The following is a 10,716-nucleotide window of genomic DNA, read 5'->3' as shown; positions in this document are numbered from 1 at the left end:
CTATCCTTTTTGTTTCTTTTGAATAAATTGGCCCAGCCCTTTTTGTGTATGTTTTGTGGATGCGCGTGTTTATGTGAATAAATGCTAACAGTATAACTGAAGAGAACTTACAAAATTCATGTCATATTTTTCATATCATAGCAAACTGTACACTCGTGAATTGAAAAATGTCTTTCAGTTTATTAGCAAATGGCAAATTGAAATTTATATGTAATACATTTTTTACATAGTCAGCATGTATTGAGTTAAATATGCAGTAAATCAGAGATAATGTTTTACCCTTCACTGAGACTTGGCCATATCAATAATTCAATAACAAGAATTAGCTTTGTCTAAGTAGAATATCAGTTGGGCCAATCTTCATTAAGCTCAAATCTCTCCTGAATTTATGTAAAATATGTTCCTACTTTAAATACAGGTTTTACAGAGAATTGCTGGGGGTTTCTCTATTGGGTGTATATTCCTTTTGGAATGACAGTACTTACTAACATTCTAAACCCTCCCTGTAGCTGTGGTAGTTGGCTGCTGTGATTGGCAAGTCTTTCCAAGTTCAGTGATGCACTGAGACTAACTCTTCCCCTTGACTTCAGAATAAAAGAAGATTTAGTAACAACTCATTACAGCAAAGTGTAGTCAAGATTTTACAGTCACTTTTACCCTCAAGAAACATGTCTCCTATGTGGAAACAAGCTGCCCTGGGACCAGGTTGGGAAAACAGAAGGGTCAGGTGGTAGTAATAAGTACTGATCTCTTCTGTCTATGAACTTATCTATTTTTTTCCTGATGTACTTGATTCTAAAGGCTGCATTTATATATACCATGACCCGGAAAATACAATTTTCCAATGTGTTCAGACAGACCTGTGTATAAAACTTTGTATACTACCTAGAACAGCAACAAGTACATAGTAATCTTGTAAGTCATGTTGAGTGACTTAATTGCAGAAGCTAACTCAAGAGAGAGTTTCAATACCTTTTCTTTTTCCACAAAGTTCTGCGATTTCACCTAATATGGAAATAATCTCTAAATTTCTCCTGAATCTCAGACAAACCAGATGTCAGTGACAGAGAGTGTTTAAAAGTTGGCACTTGCAATTTGGCTAGAAAAGGAGAGTGAGAAGAGGAAAAAGTGGTGAACATACCCAAGTTAGTTGTATGAGTTGTATTAAGGTATTGTTGAAGTCAAAGAGTAGTTGTTTTGCTAGTGGGTAAGAAACTTAAAAAGATAAAACATTAAGTTTGAGAGTGAAGGTATGAAGTTCAAAAGTGGGTATCCAAATTCATACGTAAACAAGGGAGTTTGTAGGGAGCTCCGCTGGAGAAGGTTCTTGGCATTCAGCAATACAAAAAATTAAGTGGCTTTGATGTTGGATAGATTGTCTATGCTGTTATTTAAGTTATTTGAAATGACAGTAGGCCATAAGATTGGAGAGAAAGATTAGGTAAAGTTCCAAACATTTCACTGAAGGCAGGTAATAGTAAGGAAACCTAGTGATGCAAACAAAATTGCATCTCTCTTAAGCAAGTAGTGTTTATTTCAAGAAGACAGAGTAATAGTGATCTGTTATTTTCAGTGAGGAGAAAGAGGAAACCATCTTCTGACCCTGATGTATGTGAAATACTGGGAAATAACCCTCCTCATCTTGAGAATGTTGCAGTGGATAGAAAGTACAAGTACAGTGTGTACTTGAAAAGAACAGAAAGGAATTGACAGTAAAGAAGAGTTTTATAATTATGTGGCATAAAGTCAAAAGAGGGAAGTCCATGATTTGGGGAGAGAAAGGAAGAATGTTACGTAAAAGAAGCACAAAGCATAATGAGAATAAAATACCAAAAAGGATGGTGGAGGAGTGGTAAGTAATAGATTAAAACAGGAAATTGAAGCATGGTGGGCTTAGAGTTATTTATTTATTTATTTATTTATTTATTTATTTTTATTTTATTTTTTTTTTAGTCACCTTTTCTTTTAGACTTGTGGGTATTTACTTTTTATAACATTTAAATAAGGCCTGTAAGGGCAATCTTGTAATGTGTGTTAGGTGATTAGGTGAATCCTTGTGATTAGGTCTTTCTTTCTACTCTCTCTACTGTGGCAGGCACTTATGATGACAGGCAGATGCAAGAGATTGGCACTAAGATCTCTGAGATTTTAACACAAAACGTTAGGTTTGGAGAGCAATCAAGTAGGAGCAGTGGTGTCTGAAACATGAATGAATAGCAGAATGGGGTACCTTTTGAGAAGAGTACATCACAGAGTCTAATTGTTTAATGATTTAATATTTAATGGTTTAATATAAAAGTGAATTTGGTTTTACAGCAAGACTCAACACCAATGTTCTATATAAATGCCTACTAATTTGAATTTGCATACAAATGGTCTTAAATCTTATTTAATGATTCTGATTCAGTAAATCATGGGTTTGACTCATGATACTGAAGTTCCAAGTTTCTAAGTGATGCCAGTGCTTCTTAGTCCCTCGACTACACTTTGAGTAACAAAAGTCTGTATGCTTGTGAAGAACAGGGGTGATTTCTAAAGAACACAGTCAGAGATAACAAAATTTGAGAATATTTCCATTAATTTGGGGGAGTCTTGCTTATATTACCACAGGGAGTTAAGTAGAAAAGGAGGAAATCCGTGCCACCATGTGGAAGTCGAGGGAATTACACTGCTGAACACAATCCATTAAACAGTTCAAGGAGAAGGGATAGGCTTGGCTAGAAGATAAGGGTATTTTAAGTGGAGCTATAGATTTTTAGGTAGGTCAAGAGCCTTACAAGAGTTGTCAGAAGTACTGAGTGTAATTTTCCTCATCATTATCAACTAGATTTGCAATATAACTTATAAATACCATACAGGTTTTGTTTTTGTTTTTGTTTTTTCATTCTTTCTGTCTTCTTTAAAATAACTCTTCCATTGATTTTGAACTGCTGTGGATTTCAAACATGTTCATTTCATACTCATTAGGGAAAAATTTTCTTCTTGTTATAACCTACATTTTAATTAAAGTGTGTCAAATTTGCTACCTTCCTTTAGTATTGTTGTTCTTTCCTAAGTTTTATACCAAATTTGAATTATTCTCATTTACTTTTCTTAAAATTCATATGTTTCTATTTAATGTGTGTTCTATGTCTTTCAAACTAGCTTATACTTTTTTTATATATAGGAGGACTTGTCAACTCTGACCTCATGTAGGAATTATTTGTGGAGACATGAAAATAAATAAAGACTGATGCCCTGCTCCCATCCCAGACAGTATTTTAATTGATAGGCTCAGTGCTGGGATGCATTAAAATCTGCTTCAGTGGTTTTGTAACATGAAGTTACAGGTGAGTACCATGCAAATGCACTATCTTATGAAGGTTTACTGTGTACTTCCTCCTCCTTTATACATTAAATATGAACTACAGATTCATTTCTACAGTACTTTAGTAAAGAAATGGCTGCACGTAGCACAGCACGCAGGAAGGCTTCTCATGAATGAAAAACTCCGTACAAAAGGCAATCAGCAACAGCATTGAGAGCTTTAGGTGGTTGATAACTTTCTCAAAATCCTTTTTCAAGAAGTACATAATAGTTTAGTCGCTTGGTCCAAATAACTTGAATGCTAAATCACAGACAGCTGCGTCCATATCTTCCCCATTGTTTCATTCATGAATAAATACACACAGTAATAAACTACTGTAAATAAAATTAATCACATATGCTTATGCAAATAATAGGAGCTTGCTGAATGTCAGGCTGTTTTGAATCTATGGATGTGTTGATAGAGTTTTTGTGTGTAAACATTCACAGATGGGCACATTTTCTCTATTAAAAACACCTGCAAAAGGTTTCTGGAAAAGTTTCAGAAAAACCTTGAATCATTTCAAAATTTATTTTACACCACCTGGTGATAGAGGCTTTTATAGAGTTTTTCCTTAGGAAACCATGCGTTAGAACATTATGAGTAGTTTACTAGTGCCAGCAGAGGAACCAGATAAGGTGAATATTGCTGTTTTGGTCGTTCTTTCATTCCCTTATGTATTCATTTCATCCTTTCTTCACTTTGCCATTCATTACTCAGTACATACAAGAAAGAACTCTGCAAAAAAAAAGTGAACAAGGTAGAAATGATTCTCCCCAAATTATAATTTAATCCATATTGTCCATCCTGATGAACAGAGTTAAGTGATACAGAAACTTGAACAATTATTTTTACCATCTCAATTTATTGCTCACTTCAAACTCAATCTTTTCTTTCTCTAGACTCAGCATCATTCCTACTTAGATTTTCAGATATTTTCATTCCTTAATTAAAAGAAGAAGAAGGAGGAGGAGGAGGAGGAGGAGGAGGAGGAGAGGGAGGAGAGGGAGCTTCTTCACACTTCCATTTGATATTTCTTCACTTTACCTATAATTAATCCCTCGTTGCAAGTGCTGTTCTACTCTGGCCCTGTCATATATCCTTAAATTTACTCTTGACTCATGTACAGATTTTGAAGACAGATTATATTTACCTCTGTACAGAAAGGAAGCACCAGGAAGTTCTGAACTTCTAAAGTTGCTATGGCAATTGCCAACTGCAAAAATAAAACAGGCCTGGAAGCACATTAATGACATAATAAACCCTCTTGTCAAGTGCATTTTAAAATCATTTTGTAGGTAAAGTTATACTTGCGCTATGCTGGAACAAAGCCATATTTGTTTAGTAGACGTGTTTTCGTTTGTCTTCCCTCTTTCTCTTTCTCTGAAATTGGCAAAACAAAGACGGAACAAAATATGGATGCACTATCTATACTTTATTGAATCTATTTGGTGTCTTAATATCCTAATACACACCTTGGACATATGTCAACTTAAGAAAATATGGCACATACCTAAATCTCTGGAGTCTGTATTATTGAGGGGAGAGTGGAATCCATGAATAAATATTGAAAGGTAAGGTGTTGAATTTCATTCTTATTTGATGGATACAAACTGTAGTTTGTTCTCCAGCAGGGGAAATATAAAGGACAAATGAAAGTTTTTATTTATTATATGCTTAGCATAAAGCTTTGAGCTATTAAATATCAGTTACATCCCCACTTTTATGTTGACAAAGCTCATTGTGATCCTAGAAATAAACAATAAAATAAGCTATTAATTATTATAGCTATAATCATAGTATAAAGAGTCATCATGAAATAAATGGTTAAAAGCTATGCTAAGACTACCATACTACCAGAATAACCTTCTCTTGGTTAGGAAATAGCATAATAATTCTCAAAAATAGGTATCTAAGCTATTGTTATTTAAATAAAAATATTTTTCCAAATGGTAACTATCTTGTAAGAATTTTTCTCAAATGTCTTTATTAATCTCATCAATTCAGGATCCTATGAATTGTTAAGGTACTCAGTGTTAGTTTTACATGTCTTTTATTTATACACATGGGCCAAATATCATTGAAATGCATTAAACTAAAAAGAGGATAAGCTTAGTCAAAATTTAACTCAATTGCTTTTTTATACACAGTGACAAGCTAAATGAATATCAACCACAGGGACCAAGGTCTTCTAAAACATACTTTGTGAAGATAGAGAAGAAAAAAGCATGAAAATTTACTCTGACATAGAAGCAATAATATTAATAACTATGGCATTATTCCAAGTGCTTTATATAATTTAATCCTAAGCAACAACTTTATGGAGTTAGTATGCTGTACAAATTTCATTTTTATGATGAGGATACTGAGCCACAGAGATATTAATTCTTTTGCCCTAAATTGTACAGCTACAAGCTGCCAGAGCAGGGCTCAGTTCCTGGCAGTCTGGTGCTGGATCCAATGCATTTTTCCAGGAGGATAGAGATACCTCAGTATAAAGCAATGAGTCATTTGTGATGCAACCCATTTGGGAATTATAATTTTATTGCTGAGGAAATTAGAGTATTCCAGAAGTCTTCATAATGAGACCGAGATGTTTTACAGGTAAGTAACTAAAGTGAAAATATAGAATTTAATTGGTAGACTCCAGTGAATATGAATTCAGAGTCATTTGGAGTCAAACTCAATTTATATGTATGTATAAATATATATATACACACACATATATATATACACACACATATATACTTTGATAAAGATAATGACTTTTTGAACCCTGAATTTCCTCACATATAATATTAAAATATTAATAGTACTCATGTTTTATAATACATAGTATATATAGTGTAGTGTAATACATGTATGCATATATAATATATATGCACACATATGTGTATATATGTGATATATATATCTCATATGTATATATGTATGTATATTATTTGTGTTTATGTGTGTATGTGTATATATATGTATATATATAGTCTTATGTACATACAGTCTATATATCTGTACTTATATACACACTATATATATATATGTATACACTTATATGCATACAGGCTATATATCTATATATACATAGATATATACATACCTATACAGTCTGTATATATATATATGTGTATATATATATATATGTGTGTGTGTGTGTATATATATATATATATATACTTACATGCATACAGTCTATATATATACTTATATACATATAATCTATATATCCATATATAGATAGATAGATATTTATATACATACAGTCTGTATATATACTTATATGCATACAATCTATATATAGAGAGATAGATACATACTTATATATGCAGATATATATCACATATTATAGCTAGTGGGAGGGAACCAGAATCTACTGAGCTAGTTTCCCCCCACTACTGAGTTAACATTTTTTTAAGTTTATTTATTTATTTTTGAGAGAGAGAGAGAGAGAGCAGAGGAGGGGCAGAAAGAGGAGACAGAATCCCAAGCAGGCTCCACACTGTCAGCGCAGAGTCCCATGTGGGGCTTGAACCCAGAAACAAGGAGATCATGACCTGTGATGAAACCAAGAGTCAGATGTTTAACAGACTGAGCCACACAGGTGCCCCACTACTGAATTAACTTTAACTTTTAACTAATAATTCTGGCACTTTACAAAAAGCATTTAAAATCAGATTAATGCCTACATAGTCATAGTGTTTAGTCAGAGCAAGATTTATATGGATACAAACAAAATATACAGCCACTGAGAACATTTTAATGGAACATCGTCAATTAGACCTTATGAAAGTTAGGTCTCTTACTATTCTGTGGAAATGTTGTCATTCTTTCTATCTGTCCCCAAACCCCATCCATGAGAGTCCTCCTGTTGGATAAAGAAACACAAGTGAGAAAATTACCTTGAAAATGTTCTTGTTAAAATATTAGCTTAATGAAGAAGAGATACCCAGTATTCTGCAACTCTTACCTCATCACACATCTGAATTAGCTTCTCTGATTTTAGAATCCAAGACGTGGACCAAGAAACCTTCACTGAGGAAAGGGAAATTAAAGTTCGTAATACTGTGCCCATGACATGGTTATATAACAAAAAGTTCTGCTATGAAATTTGAGTAAATGTTTCCTTTGAGTTTCAACTACATATTTGCCACTGGATGTGAGGCTTGGTATAAAACACTGAATCCTTCTTTATTTTATTTTCATTTGCTGCAAAATACAGGTCATAATGTTTTGCAAATAAAATTTTTAGAAGTTTGAAGTACAGGAACATCATTACAAGCACAGTCCTCAGATTACTATGTAATACCCAGTGTCTTCATTTTGGGTTGTAAAGAATCCCAACTTGGTAGTTACTACTGATGATAAGTTTCTTTAAAAAAAATTAACATTTATCTATTATTGAGAGACAGAGAGAGACAGAGCATGAGCATGGGAGGGACAGCGAGGGGGAGACACAGAATCCGAAGCAGGCTCCAGGCTCCGAGCTATCAGCATAGAGCCTGATGTGGGGCTCAAACCCTCAAACTACAAGATCATGACCTGAGCTGAAGTCAGACGCCCAGGTGCCCATGATGATAAGTTTTAAATTGAAGTATGTTGATCTTATTTGTGAACTGTTCATCTTCTAGTAAAAATATATATATATATATATATATATATATATATATATATATACCAAGAGATTAAATATAATAAGGAAAATATCAAAATTAACATTTCATAGTGACATTTAAAATAAATACTTAAATATGTGAGCATAACAGACTAAATTATTTTAAATACCAAGTACATTTTTCCTCTCAAAAAAGATGAGTTTATATTTAGAATTGTAGAATTTCCTGTTATACACATGCAAAACTACGCTGAAGAAGTTAAGCAAACCAATGAAAGATTTACTTTGTTTAAGGACTTTTATTTTTTGAAGCCAATATCACAGAAGTAAAAAGCAAAATTGACAATGTACACTCATAATATGTTTGGTGCCAATTGAAATTCTATCAACTCTTTTTCAATTTAGAAAATTTTCCCATCATATCAATACCTTAAAAATAAACTTAGGGTGCCTGGGTGGCTCAGTCGGTTAAGTGTCTGATTTCAGCTCAGATCATGATCTCATGGTTTTGGAGTTTCAGCCCCACGTCAGGCCCTGTGTTAACGACTGGGAGCCTGGAGCCTGCTTCAGATTTTGTGCCTCCCTCTCTCTCTGCCCCTCCCCTGCTTGTGCTCTGTCTCTCTCTCTTTCTCCAAAATAAATACACATTAAAAAAACTTTTTTAAATCAACAACTCATTAAAGAGCCTGGAATTTTAGTTTTCATGTAATTTTGATAAAAATGATGTATGTTGAGGGGCGCCTGGGTGGCGCAGTCGGTTAAGCGTCCGACTTCAGCCAGGTCATGATCTCGCGGTCCGTGAGTTCGAGCCCCGCGTCAGGCTCTGGGCTGATTGATGGCTCAGAGCCTGGAGCCTGTTTCCGATTCTGTGTCTCCCTCTCTCTCTGCCCCTCCCCCGTTCATGCTCTGTCTCTCTCTGTCCCAAAAATAAATAAACGTTGAAAAAAAAAATTAAAAAAAAAATGATGTATGTTGAGTAGAGCTTAGCTATATTGTCTCAACACTTGAAATGTTTTTCTAACATACATTCTTTTCATTGTCTTTCCACCATTTGGTTACTGTCAATAAGAAATTCGTGTGTGAGTTTGTAGATAAACCATAATCTTTTTTGAGATTTCTTTGAAAATAGGAAAATAGAAAAAATTTTCCTTGGTCTAGTTTGTATTCTCTGTTTTTTTTTTTTTTTTTTTTTTTCTGCAACATAGATAAGCATTAAATAGTAATTGTATACATGTATAAATATGCCACACTTGCCAGTTAGCGCTCAGTTACTTTCTTCTATCCCTTTTGTTAACAAACAATTCTATAATTTTAGTTTGGATAGCCATCCTTCCTCCAAGAATCCTAGGTGTTTTTCATAAATTGGCACTATCATTCCCTGAAATTTCTTGAGAAGCCTGATTTTCTTCTTCTAAAGTAACTCATCCCTTACCCAGAGTGATTGAGTAACAGGTGCGCAATAAGCATATATATATATATATATATATATATATATATATATATAATTTTTTTAATGACTCATGAAGGGAAATTTACTGTGGCTCCTGGAAAGAATCTTCATTGATATTCTATAAAAGCTACATGGTAAGGCATACCATGAAAGGCTGCTGTCAGCCATTTTACCACCATAAGGAAAGCCAACATTAGAATATAGAACATACATTAGAAGATAATAAGGTATAGAAGAAGTCTTTTTGTGATATTGTCAAATCTGGATCAACATAAAGCTGACCCAGTATATAGACTATTCAGTTATTGAGTCAATATACAGCAATTGTTCTAGCCTATTTACATTTTTAAATTTATATACAGAGAAAAATTCTCTATTTGTAGCCAAAAGCCAACTTTACTACTTTTTACATTATGATATAATTGAAAGTGATAACATCTGCACAACAAACTGTGTAAATTTAGGAGGCTGATCACAGGTGGAGATGATAATCTAAAAATTTTCCACTAACTATTTTTATAGAGGTTAAATTTACAAATAAACAAATCTTATAAAAAATTTAATTTTCTTAGTTAGCCTATTAATTCCTTGGAGGCTAGTATTTCACATTTCAAAAGGAGCAAACCAAATACTAAATATCATCCTAGATCTTATCTGCTAAATTTAATTTATTTAATAGGAGTTTTAGAGAGGTTAAAGTTAATCGATGATAGCATTTATTTACAACTTTTTTTTTTTTTTTTTTTTTTGCTTATAAACACATTTATTTCTCACAGTTCTGGAGTCTGGGAAGTCCAAGATCAGAGCACTGACAGATTTTCTGTCTGGTGAGGGCTGGCTTCCTAGTTCACAGTTGGCTATCTTCTCCCCGTGTCCTCATAAGGCAGAAGGGGGTGAACGAGCTTTCTGGCGTCTCTTTTATGACGACATTAATCCCATTCATGAGGGCTCCACCTTCATGACCTATTTGCCTCCCCAAATCTCTGCCTTCAAATACTATTATATTGGGGATTGGGCTTCAACATAAGAAGCTGGGGGGGGGGGACACAAATAATCATTCTACCACACCTGGGAAATGTGGTTGTAACAGGTGCTTCCAAAGTTGCTCATGGTATCACCATTGCCAGCCAGCAGAAAGTGTGTTCAAAACAAGGTGAAGCATCTGGAAGGAGATGACAAGTTGCACCCATCATTTCTACTCACACCCCATTAACCTAAACTTAGTCACATGGCCACATGCAAGGGAGGCCAGGAGATGGAGTGAAGCTGGAAGACCAAGCATGAGGACAAAGGAAGAATGGATCATGATCG

General features: G+C 34.0%; 2 long non-coding RNA genes across 2 annotated transcripts; both read right to left on the bottom strand.

The window, feature by feature from the left end:
- Window positions 1-3,862: 3,862 nt before the first annotated feature.
- Window positions 3,863-5,093, bottom strand: LOC123583123. The gene is made up of 3 exons (XR_006704741.1): window positions 4,860-5,093; window positions 4,500-4,729; window positions 3,863-4,084 (listed from the first exon to the last, which is right to left on the bottom strand). It is a non-coding gene; the product is annotated as an uncharacterized LOC123583123 (long non-coding RNA).
- Window positions 5,094-7,047: 1,954 nt separating this feature from the next.
- LOC123583122 lies at window positions 7,048-10,472 on the bottom strand. The gene is made up of 3 exons (XR_006704740.1): window positions 10,180-10,472; window positions 7,311-7,375; window positions 7,048-7,208 (listed from the first exon to the last, which is right to left on the bottom strand). It is a non-coding gene; the product is annotated as an uncharacterized LOC123583122 (long non-coding RNA).
- Window positions 10,473-10,716: the final 244 nt, after the last annotated feature.

Source organism: Leopardus geoffroyi, chromosome B1 (assembly GCF_018350155.1).
Source record: "Leopardus geoffroyi isolate Oge1 chromosome B1, O.geoffroyi_Oge1_pat1.0, whole genome shotgun sequence".
Taxonomy (NCBI): Eukaryota; Metazoa; Chordata; class Mammalia; order Carnivora; family Felidae; genus Leopardus; species Leopardus geoffroyi.
Note: the sequence above shows the minus strand (reverse complement) of the source record. Positions and strands in the feature narration are given on the sequence as shown.